Source organism: Palaemon carinicauda, chromosome 44 (genome assembly GCF_036898095.1).
Source record: "Palaemon carinicauda isolate YSFRI2023 chromosome 44, ASM3689809v2, whole genome shotgun sequence".
Classification (NCBI taxonomy): Eukaryota; Metazoa; Arthropoda; class Malacostraca; order Decapoda; family Palaemonidae; genus Palaemon; species Palaemon carinicauda.
In genome coordinates, this window is record NC_090768.1 from 42,394,887 (window position 1) to 42,404,477 (window position 9,591).

The 9,591-nt window shown below is 39.3% G+C and overlaps 1 protein-coding gene across 1 annotated transcript in view; it reads right to left on the bottom strand.

The window, feature by feature from the left end:
• Positions 1–5,741, bottom strand: part of LOC137634532 (uncharacterized) — a 29,428-nt gene extending 23,687 nt beyond the window's left edge. Inside the window, exon 1 of the mRNA XM_068366984.1 lies at positions 5,645–5,741. The gene's annotated coding sequence lies outside the window, so the exon portion shown is untranslated. The remainder of the gene's footprint in view (positions 1–5,644) is intronic.
• Between the last annotated feature and the right edge of the window lie 3,850 nt (positions 5,742–9,591).

Consider the following 9,591-nt stretch of genomic DNA (forward strand, 5'->3'; position numbering starts at 1 on the left):
CTGTTGGTGGAATCTCTCGGCCACCACATCCCTTCATTTCAAGATGGTATTGGTCCAAAGATTCACAACCTGGTGGACCAGAAACTTAATGGTAAAGGTGCCTGAGAGAAGGAAGTTCTCAATAGCCTTCCTGGTACTTTCTTTAGAAAAATCTTCGGTCTGTACCAGGATTCCTACAGATACCAACCAAAGATCCAGCCACAAAGTGGCCTGCATGGCATACTTAGCGACCATATCCTGGTACAAGATCTCGAATGCCAAAAACGTGACCTGACGAAAAAAGGGCCTCTCAAGAGAAACTCCCTTAGTCAGATCCTCAAGAGAGTAGTGGAGAGATAATGTCGAGCATGGCTCATCCAGGACCTCATAGTATCCTAAACGATACGACACAGCTTGTACAAAGGTGGATGAGGTCGGCCCGAGGTAGAGTAGGGTTCCTCGGTCTCCTTTTCTACCTCGTTGTCAGGACACGTGTAATCAGAAACTGCGAATCCTATTGGATGTTTGAGGACACTCGCAGCTCCACGAGGTCTCTTAAGGAGAGAGACAATCATGGGGGGGTTTGAGGCTCTGAAAGAGACAGGTCTCCTCTTACTGTTGAATGGCAGGGAAAAGGAAGAAAAGGAGACTGATTTCTCTAACGGGATCCTCGGGGTCGACGCTACTGCTGTCTGCTTGGGTGATTCTGACTGGGCTGTACCTGCTACTGCTTGCTTGACAGACTTGACCAGGGTATCAAACCACAATGGTGGCTTCCCCACAGTTGACAGATCTGGCGTGTGCTTGGGAAGGCTTACAGGTGAAGAACGCCTCCTTGGGAATCGCTGCCTCAGTACAGTACCTGAAACTGAGGAGAGGTGGGTTTCTTACCTGGTTCAAAGCAGACAGGCATCTAGAAGTCCTCCTGAACTCTCATGGGAGGATGCTCTGGTGTGATAGGAACCACAGTAAACTTAATGGGAGGTTCCTTGAATCCCTCTGGGAGAGAGATTGGGCGACCACCTCTTGCTGGCAAGTCAGGGTGCTCTGGAATGATCGCTGATGGTCTGCAAATGAATGATTTGAAGTTCTCTGGCATCAGGATATCGAAGGTCATTGACGCTGATGATGGTCTGCGAAGCTTGTCCCAGGGTTATCAAGGTGGAGAAGTAGGATTGTTTGCAAAAGCATGGCGATCACTCGTGGAATCATGGTGATTGCGCGCAAAAGTGAGAATCGCACGCGTAAGTATGAAAATCACGAGCAGTTGCGTGATGATCGCGCGCAAGAGATTAAGAGGAGAGCGCTGGCAGGTAGCAATCACGCTTAAGATGCCCGTGGGAACCAGTCCGACAAGCTGACGAGTGACGATCACAAGTATGAGAATGGCTAGCGGCATGTCAGTGAGCGGCATGTCAGTGAGCGGCATGTCAGTGAGCGGCATGTCAGTGAGCGGCGTGTCGGTGAGCGGCGTGTCAGTAAGCGGCGTGTCAGTAAGCGGCGTGTCAGTAAGCGGCGTGTCAGTAAGCGGCGTGTCAGTGAGCGGGCGATCGACGAGCTTGAAATTTGAGAGCTGGCAATCAGCAAGTCAGCGAAAGGCGAACTGCGAGCTGGCAAGAGAAGAGTTGGAGATTGGCATGCTGGCAAGCGGCGAGTTGCGAACGGCAAGTCTGAGTGTGGCAAGCAGCGAGTCTGAGCGTGGCGAGCAGAGAGTCTGAGCGTAGCGAGTGGCGAGCTGGGGAACGTCTGTAGGAGAACGTCTAACCGCTGAAGGGTGAGCTGGCAAACCGCAAGCTGGTGAATTGCGAGCTGGCGAATAGCGCGCTAGGGTGTGACGATCACGAGATGACGAGTGATCGTGCACTGTAGTAGATCATCCAAGGGCTGGTGAGCAACGAGCAGGCGAGTGACGATCACGAGCTGGCGAATAGTGATGAGGTGAGTGATGATCACGAGCTGATGAGTGACGATCATGAGATGACGAGTAACGATCACAAGCCGGCGCATGATGATCATGAGGAGAGCGGTGATCAGAAGCACGGGGGTGGCGAAATGAACGTCTATCCCTGGAGGAAGGGCGCTGTTTCCTGACGGGGGCACGGGCAAATTTCTGGACGGGCAAAGAAGACTGCGGTTCCTAGAAGACAATGAGACCCTGTGGTGGCAAGTGTTCTGATCATCAGCAGCAGGTCGTCGTTGGGGTGGCAAGCGGGCGCGCTGGTTTTGTAGGCGGCGATGAACTTAAGGGGATTTACGCTGCGCATGACTAGCAGGAGTAGGAGAGGGCAATAGAGGGGCCTCGCATACAACAAGGGCGCCAACTACAGCACTTGCGGCTAAAAGAACTTCAACATTGGATTATGCCAGAGTAGGTCTCCTCTGGGGCCCCCGCTGAAACAACTCTGACAACACGTCCTTCAAACGCGGGCCTGCATCCCCCAGTGATGGCCAAACCTGTAAAACATCAGATAAAGAGAAGGACTCCCCAGGGGGCAGAGCCAAAGTTGCTTCTTTAGGGGAAGCAGCTTGGTCTTTGGAACCCTGGGGTTGGCCTAGTGTTAGCCGATCAACACTCCTACTCGACCGATCCTTGGCAGAGATCAAGCGAGCAAGAGCTTCGGGAAGAGATCAGAGGGATCAAGGAAGAAGTCCAAGGTTTCTTCGCCATTGACTATGACCCCTAAGGCGAGAAATCCCTCCTGGACTACTTCTGCGCCGGCGGCCAAATCTCTCCCACTGGGAGGAAGACCACTCCCGGCACTCCTCGCAGGTGTTACGCAGATCGCAGTATTGTCCTCTGTGGGCCAGACACAACGAATGGGGCTCGGTCTCAGCAGAGGATATGAAGATACCACAAGAACATCCTTCAGGCCCTGGGCAAGTCTGCATGATGGACAGCAGGAAGGCAAAAAGACACACCTAAAGCGAGAAAAAGATTATTATAATGGCAAGACTGTTTGGAAGGTGGAGCGGAGATGTCCATTCTTGGCAAACCCAAAAGACACACTAGTGTGTGTCTGTGTGAGTGAATGGGGTAGCCGGTAACCCTTGCTACCCTTCACTAATCCCCACCCCCCACCCCGCTAACTAGCGGGTTCGGTAGTTGCCACCTCACTTAAAAGTCTTCATGGCTAGTCTTCCAGCTTTGCCGAAAGTTAATCCTTAAATATAGCGTATGGTTTGTACTTAGTGTAGGAACAAAAATACTGTAAATGGCTAAAATCCTAATTGAATATTGTTCTTAAATTTTTACTATTACAAAATATTTGGAATTATACAGTAAATATAAATTTGACATCATGTCCAAAATCTACAAACTATAAAATATCCCATAGTGCATCCACAGAACAGTAACGTCTAGAGAAAATACCCTGTAAAATATTTGGAAAAAAATAGATATTCATGAATATTCATTTGTCACAATGTTTCCTGATTTATCATACATTTTTTTTAGTTTTCTTTTGTACTAAACTGTTTTACTCCTCAAGTACACTGCTCTGGTATGCCATATTTTCAAAAGGGTATTCCAGTATTTCTGTGTCATATAACCTTGTTCTAAAATGTAGGCAGAAACATACTTCCTTGGACATGTTTTTACTAATAAATAATTTCTGTTTCTGTTCATATTCTGTTCTTTTCGTTACTATTTCATTAGTTATTCATATTCACTTTTTTCCCTTTTCTATTTAATCCTTAACTTTACTGTTCTTATATAGTTTCCTTTAAAATGTAAAAAGGTACAGTATACTATAATCATGTCAATTCATTGTTTTTCTGATTTACAAGGATCTTTTTATCATTTTAATTTATATTTAGTAAAAAAATCTTTTTTACAGTGTACTGTATTCAAAATTATTTTTCATACCCAATGTCAAATGAGCAACCCAGCTCTCCCTACTCTCTTTATCTGAAGTCAAATGAAACCCCTCCCTTCCCCACTATGAAAGTTATCCTAGGTATATTTTTGATAGGTAGGAGAATAGAGATAAACTTTTGGTCAAAATACTGTAAAAAAAAAAAAAAATGAGAATAAATCATAGTCTGATGATATCAGACAATCAATTTTTAATAATGTACATTTATAGAAACTTTTCTACCATCCACAGTATTTGAGGGGTCACCTATTATTTGTGGATATCATCGTTCGTGAGGTGGGGGGTCGATCTGAAAATAATACTTCAAGATATGGTGGATGTTTTCATAATTCTCCTGTATATTTAAGATTTGTATGTCAAAAGAACAATCATTCTAAGGTTTTCAAATATGAACCAACACCTCAGATCCACTAACAAATGACTCCCCTATCACTAAATAAGCTTCATAAGTAGTAAATACAGTTTCTCTAAGAGAAACACACGTGCCCTCCAAGGAACATGTTGACAATGCAATATACTAAAGGGGAGACAGGAACATTTCCATGCCAATGTAGGGTGTGCAAAGTAAAATTCTGTATTTTCTATGACTTAAGGCACTCTTGGCCAGGTTAAGTAGAGAGGCCCAACAGGTCAGAAAAGGGCCCAGTGAACTATGTTAGATTAGAATGTATCCATTATCTTATTACTTCAGGTATACTGTGTTAAGTAAAGTTAGGAAAGGGTAAAATCATAGATCTACAACATTATTATTCATTAGAAAATGTTGTCTACCCAGAACTATAATAAAACCTAGGAAAGTGGGGTGGCGAAGACCCCCAGGTCAAGTAAGGTACATTATCCTGAGAAGATTTCCACAGACCAGAAGTCGCAAAATTAACGACGCATGTAACGTAAGGAAACTCAGGCAATGCATGCAGAAGCACCGAGACTTCACCTGAGAAAAAAGTTCCCACTGCAATGTAAACAAACTCGACTAATGATTTTATTCATACAATATCTATCGTATGCATATAATACTGTGATTGTTTGTGCAATGTAAAATAATACAATAATTTGCAAATAAGCAAAATATTTCCAATTTTTAATTTTCTTCCTACAAGATTTCCCAGAGTTATTTCAACATCGGTTATACTTAAGGATGTTGCTCTTGCAACCTTTAGTATGAAGCAACTCAGGCTTTTAACATTGCATGCTAGGTTGGGTTAGACTGGACCACAAACTTGAGAATGTCTCAGAGCCTTTGCATATCAGCGGACAGTTCCTCCCGTGTTGATTTAGTATCAACTAACCTAAATTCCCCCCCCCCCCCCTAACCTAACCTACAAGCCGTGTCCTAACCTACTTACCTAACAGTTGGGGCTAACGAACCCCCTAACACTGCCGTATTCTAAGTTAGCCGTAATCAAACATACAGGTGGCCGCTATTATACATACAGCCCCCATATTTGCCATGTCTGACTTGTTTTAAAACCTGTTTTAGAGTTTACCCTTAACAAATACCCCGGTTTCCAACTTAGATCCCTAAACTCTTATCTATAAAAGGATATAGGTTTTTCATACTAACAATGGTAAGAAATGCATTAAAATGGTGATATTAAGATAAAGTGTAAACTATTCTTAAATTCTACTACAAAGATTAAGACATCGAAATATGACGGTAACCAGCTAGGTCAAGGTTGACGTTATCAACCTTCAGTTATCCATTCTACTATATCACAACTAAACGGGCTACTTAGTTCACCATATTTAGTGAACATTAATGATAAACATCGTGTATAAAAGGAACCTACCAAAATATTAATCAGACTACAGATAGAACTCCATACAAGATAGTTCTGCAACATAACAAAGAACAGGAGACTTTGACGGCGAACTTGACAAGTAAATGTAAATGTTATGTTATGATTCCATAACCGATCATCGATTCTTTTTCCTAAATAGACAATGTAAAACACTTTTGATTTTTCGTGCGCCATTTGTGTTTCTTGTGATTTTTTTCTAAATTAGCAAAATCTTTGTCAGTTATATATAGATCAGTTACAAATTAATTAGTACAGTTTTCCTGTAACTCTTCAGTTCCTAAATTTCGATATTTGACTTGTTACTAATGTCAAAATCCGGTTATTTTTGTTTAATGTACCTATTATCTGGAATGATTATCATTCGTTCAAACTTTAAATCCATTGCCACAGACAATATATTTAAATATGAATACACTCCACAATATGTTTATTGAAAGTGCAGATTGTGTAGGATTCATTTGCATTGAAGGCCTGTTCATCCCCCAAGACCTATCATCCGTACGTAGGGAAAGGAGTGCAGTCGACCCTGGAGAAACTATCGATATTTTTCATATGGTAAAATCAGCAAACGAGCAAAGAAAAAATTGTACTGAGTAATGAAATCATTTAAGTCATCTGGTCTTAGTAAATCATTGTTATCGTCACCCATAGAACAACTTATTCATTGAAAAATCATCCCCAAAAAAAACTAGATAAAGGAAAATGTGAAAGTTTCGATACTTTCAAATAGATTAGACTTCTCTTCAAAACCAGTTATTGATTAAAAGAATAGGTTAGTCAGGAGAATTATATGTGTTCTGCAGTTGATAATTTAAAGGGGAGCGCCTGATAGACACAATAAAGGCAAGTAAAGCGAACAGCAACAAAAAATTATAGCGATGACACTAGGCTACAAAATTTGACAGACAAAATGACATTTACCTATCAAGATCTGTGGAATAAAAAGTCGTCATATATAAATACAGAACTGTAGCTAAAATGAGAATCTGTCACGAACAAATAATTTTCAATTACCCCTAATTAAAGTACAAAACAAATCAAATTTTATAAACGAACAAGTGAAATCTAGCATTGGTGCCCTGGTTCAGTTTCAGCTATACAAAAAATATAACAGCCAACGATAGTAATGAGGAAATATTTGGCACCTATGCATTATATTTCACATAGGGTTGACAGCGAATATGAAGAATACGCATTTTCTCTAAATTACAATTTGATAATAAAATAAGAATTTAATTTTATCATATATTAGATGTTATAATGTATATACAAAAATGTAAAATATAATTTGTTAAGGAAATATTTCTTTATAAAAGGAAAAAAATGTATGTTAAGAAAATGTAATTGTATATTCATAATAAAAGATAAAAAAAAGATAAATCCTTGACATGGTTATTGAATCAATGACCAATACTACAGCGATGAATTTGGTATTGACCTCATAATATCCCCTGAGTCTGTCGGCCACGAAATGGCACTGTAGTGATTGTACTGACAGTAAGACCAAGAGAGTAGCTTACAACAGACAGGCTGGAGCCTATTCAAGCAACGGGGCAAAAACAAAAATTTCCGCAGGAAATGGAGAAAAAGATGTTTCTTATGACTCGTTTCCTGGCACTCTGGTCACGTTATTTTTTTTTTCTTTTTTGTGGATGTTAAAGCCTTACCCTTTCTTCTGGCCTAAATAAAAAACTAAAAACTTTTTGCAACCGGAATATAAATTAACGTAATTGTAATTCGATGCTGTAATAATAATAATAATAATAATAATAATAATAATAATAATGGTGATGATGATGATGATGATAACTGTAATATCTTGGAAGATCGCCTTTAATCCATGTTTAATAGAACAGCATTTGGACTAACCCAGCATGATACGCTATATATATATATATATATATATATATATATATATATATATATATATATATATATATATATATATATATATATATATATTATATATATATATATTATCTTGTACAATAAATAGAATAATATAATGACTTGTGTAATATTCGCTTGCTGGAGGAATTTATGTGTTATATATTCGATGGGAGTAGACCTGTTAGCGAAAGAGGAGTAATTAGAAACAATGAAAATATTTACAAAAGAAATCTTTAGTGAGCTATTAGAATCATAGCAGTTGATTAATAACGTTGACTGTATAACAGCTTTAACTACAGATGGCTTCAAACTGTTGGAACCTAGATTTATGTCTACTTTAGGCTCCAGAGCCTTTAAATATGCGGCCCCGTGACTATATAATAAGCTCCCACGAAACATTCGAATGATTGAAGACATTAAGGCTTTCAAGAGGAAACTGAAGACTTTCTTATTTCACCAATCATGCAACAATGATGATTTAACAGTAAATGAACAATACGCGATATAAAACGTTGAATACTCTGAACGAACATGGTAAAATGATAGTGGAGGTCCTGTAGAGAGTGGGGTTTCCCTGCTGTGTGGGACCGGAAAAGCAGCCATCAAAGTAAAGTAAGTAAGTAGGCATACGACTGACCTAGTTTTAAGCGAGGGAATAGATAATGATATTAATTGTCAAATTATCATTGCCGAAGCACTCAGAAAACAAGAGTCTTCATTATTTCGGGTGCCTAGCAAGAACTGGATATATAATCTTGGGACTGCATATTTAAAAGCTGTACATCCAATTGCTTCCAATAATTTAAAACCATCTGTAACTATTCTCGTGTCGACACGATTCGTTGAATGCACGGTGTGTAGCAATTATCTTAGATATTTTGGACATCGGGTTCTGATAACTTTATGGGCCATCACACATATCCCTTTAAACTCTATTCTAGCTTTAATAGGCAACCAAAAGTAGGCCCACAAACAAAGGATGTAAGATGAAACCAAACAATAGATTTGTCCCAGCCAGATTTATGCTGAAATTATATATTTTAGAAGTAAAGCATAAATTAAGCTTTGCAATATAGTCATATGATAGAAATTATGTTATCTAAATTGAAATGAAAGTTATTGATGACTGAACTATAAAAATCAAGATACTAAATTTAACATCCATCAGGAAAATGGTTTCTAAAAGTTAATCTCTAAATACCACTTGCGTAAATATCCAGAAATCTCAATAAAGATGATCCTGCCATCCTCACTATACGAGCCTCTGAGAGATATCGATTTCGAAGATCCCAGCAATGAAAGACTCACTCACAAAATGTCTTGTAGAAGGGGAAACCCAACTACCATCACGAAACTGTTGATAGCCACCAACGACCGAATATCTACTGTACTCTAAGTATGCTTTACGCATCGCTGACATAATGCTGTTTCTTATATTTTGGGCATGTGTCTATAGGCCTACAGTATTCCATTACCTCTTTCACTTTATACAGATCTGCATGGTCTCACTTCTGCTGGTGTAGTTACAGACTGAGAGGACAAAGTTGTCCTACATGACAGAGAATTCAGCGGCCTCTATAGTTTTGCTGGTCTATTTTTTTTTATTTCTCTATATTTTATGATTAGTTATGAACAATTCATAGCTAATAGATTATCTAAATTAGTCTTCCGTTACCTACAAAACGTTACTGGCATCATAACATTACTAAATCAAGCTTCTTTTGGTGTCTATTTTATTTTTAAAAATAATTAGATTCCAAATTTTCCTGTAATTTTAGAGGAAGAAAGGATCCTACCTTCGCAATGAATCTTTCAACTGTAAACTCCGCATAAATCTATAAAACTCGATTTATAGCCATAAGTAAGAACTGAATTAGCATATTTTCATTATACAGTCTGCCACTTAAGAAAATGAACTCTCCTCCTATTTAGCCAAATTCCTCGTAAGCCTACCGTCACCGAAGTACTTACAAAAATTAGATTTCTGCTGGTGACTTTGATCTATAACATGTGGTATAGTACATTAGAATGCATATTAACCCAGG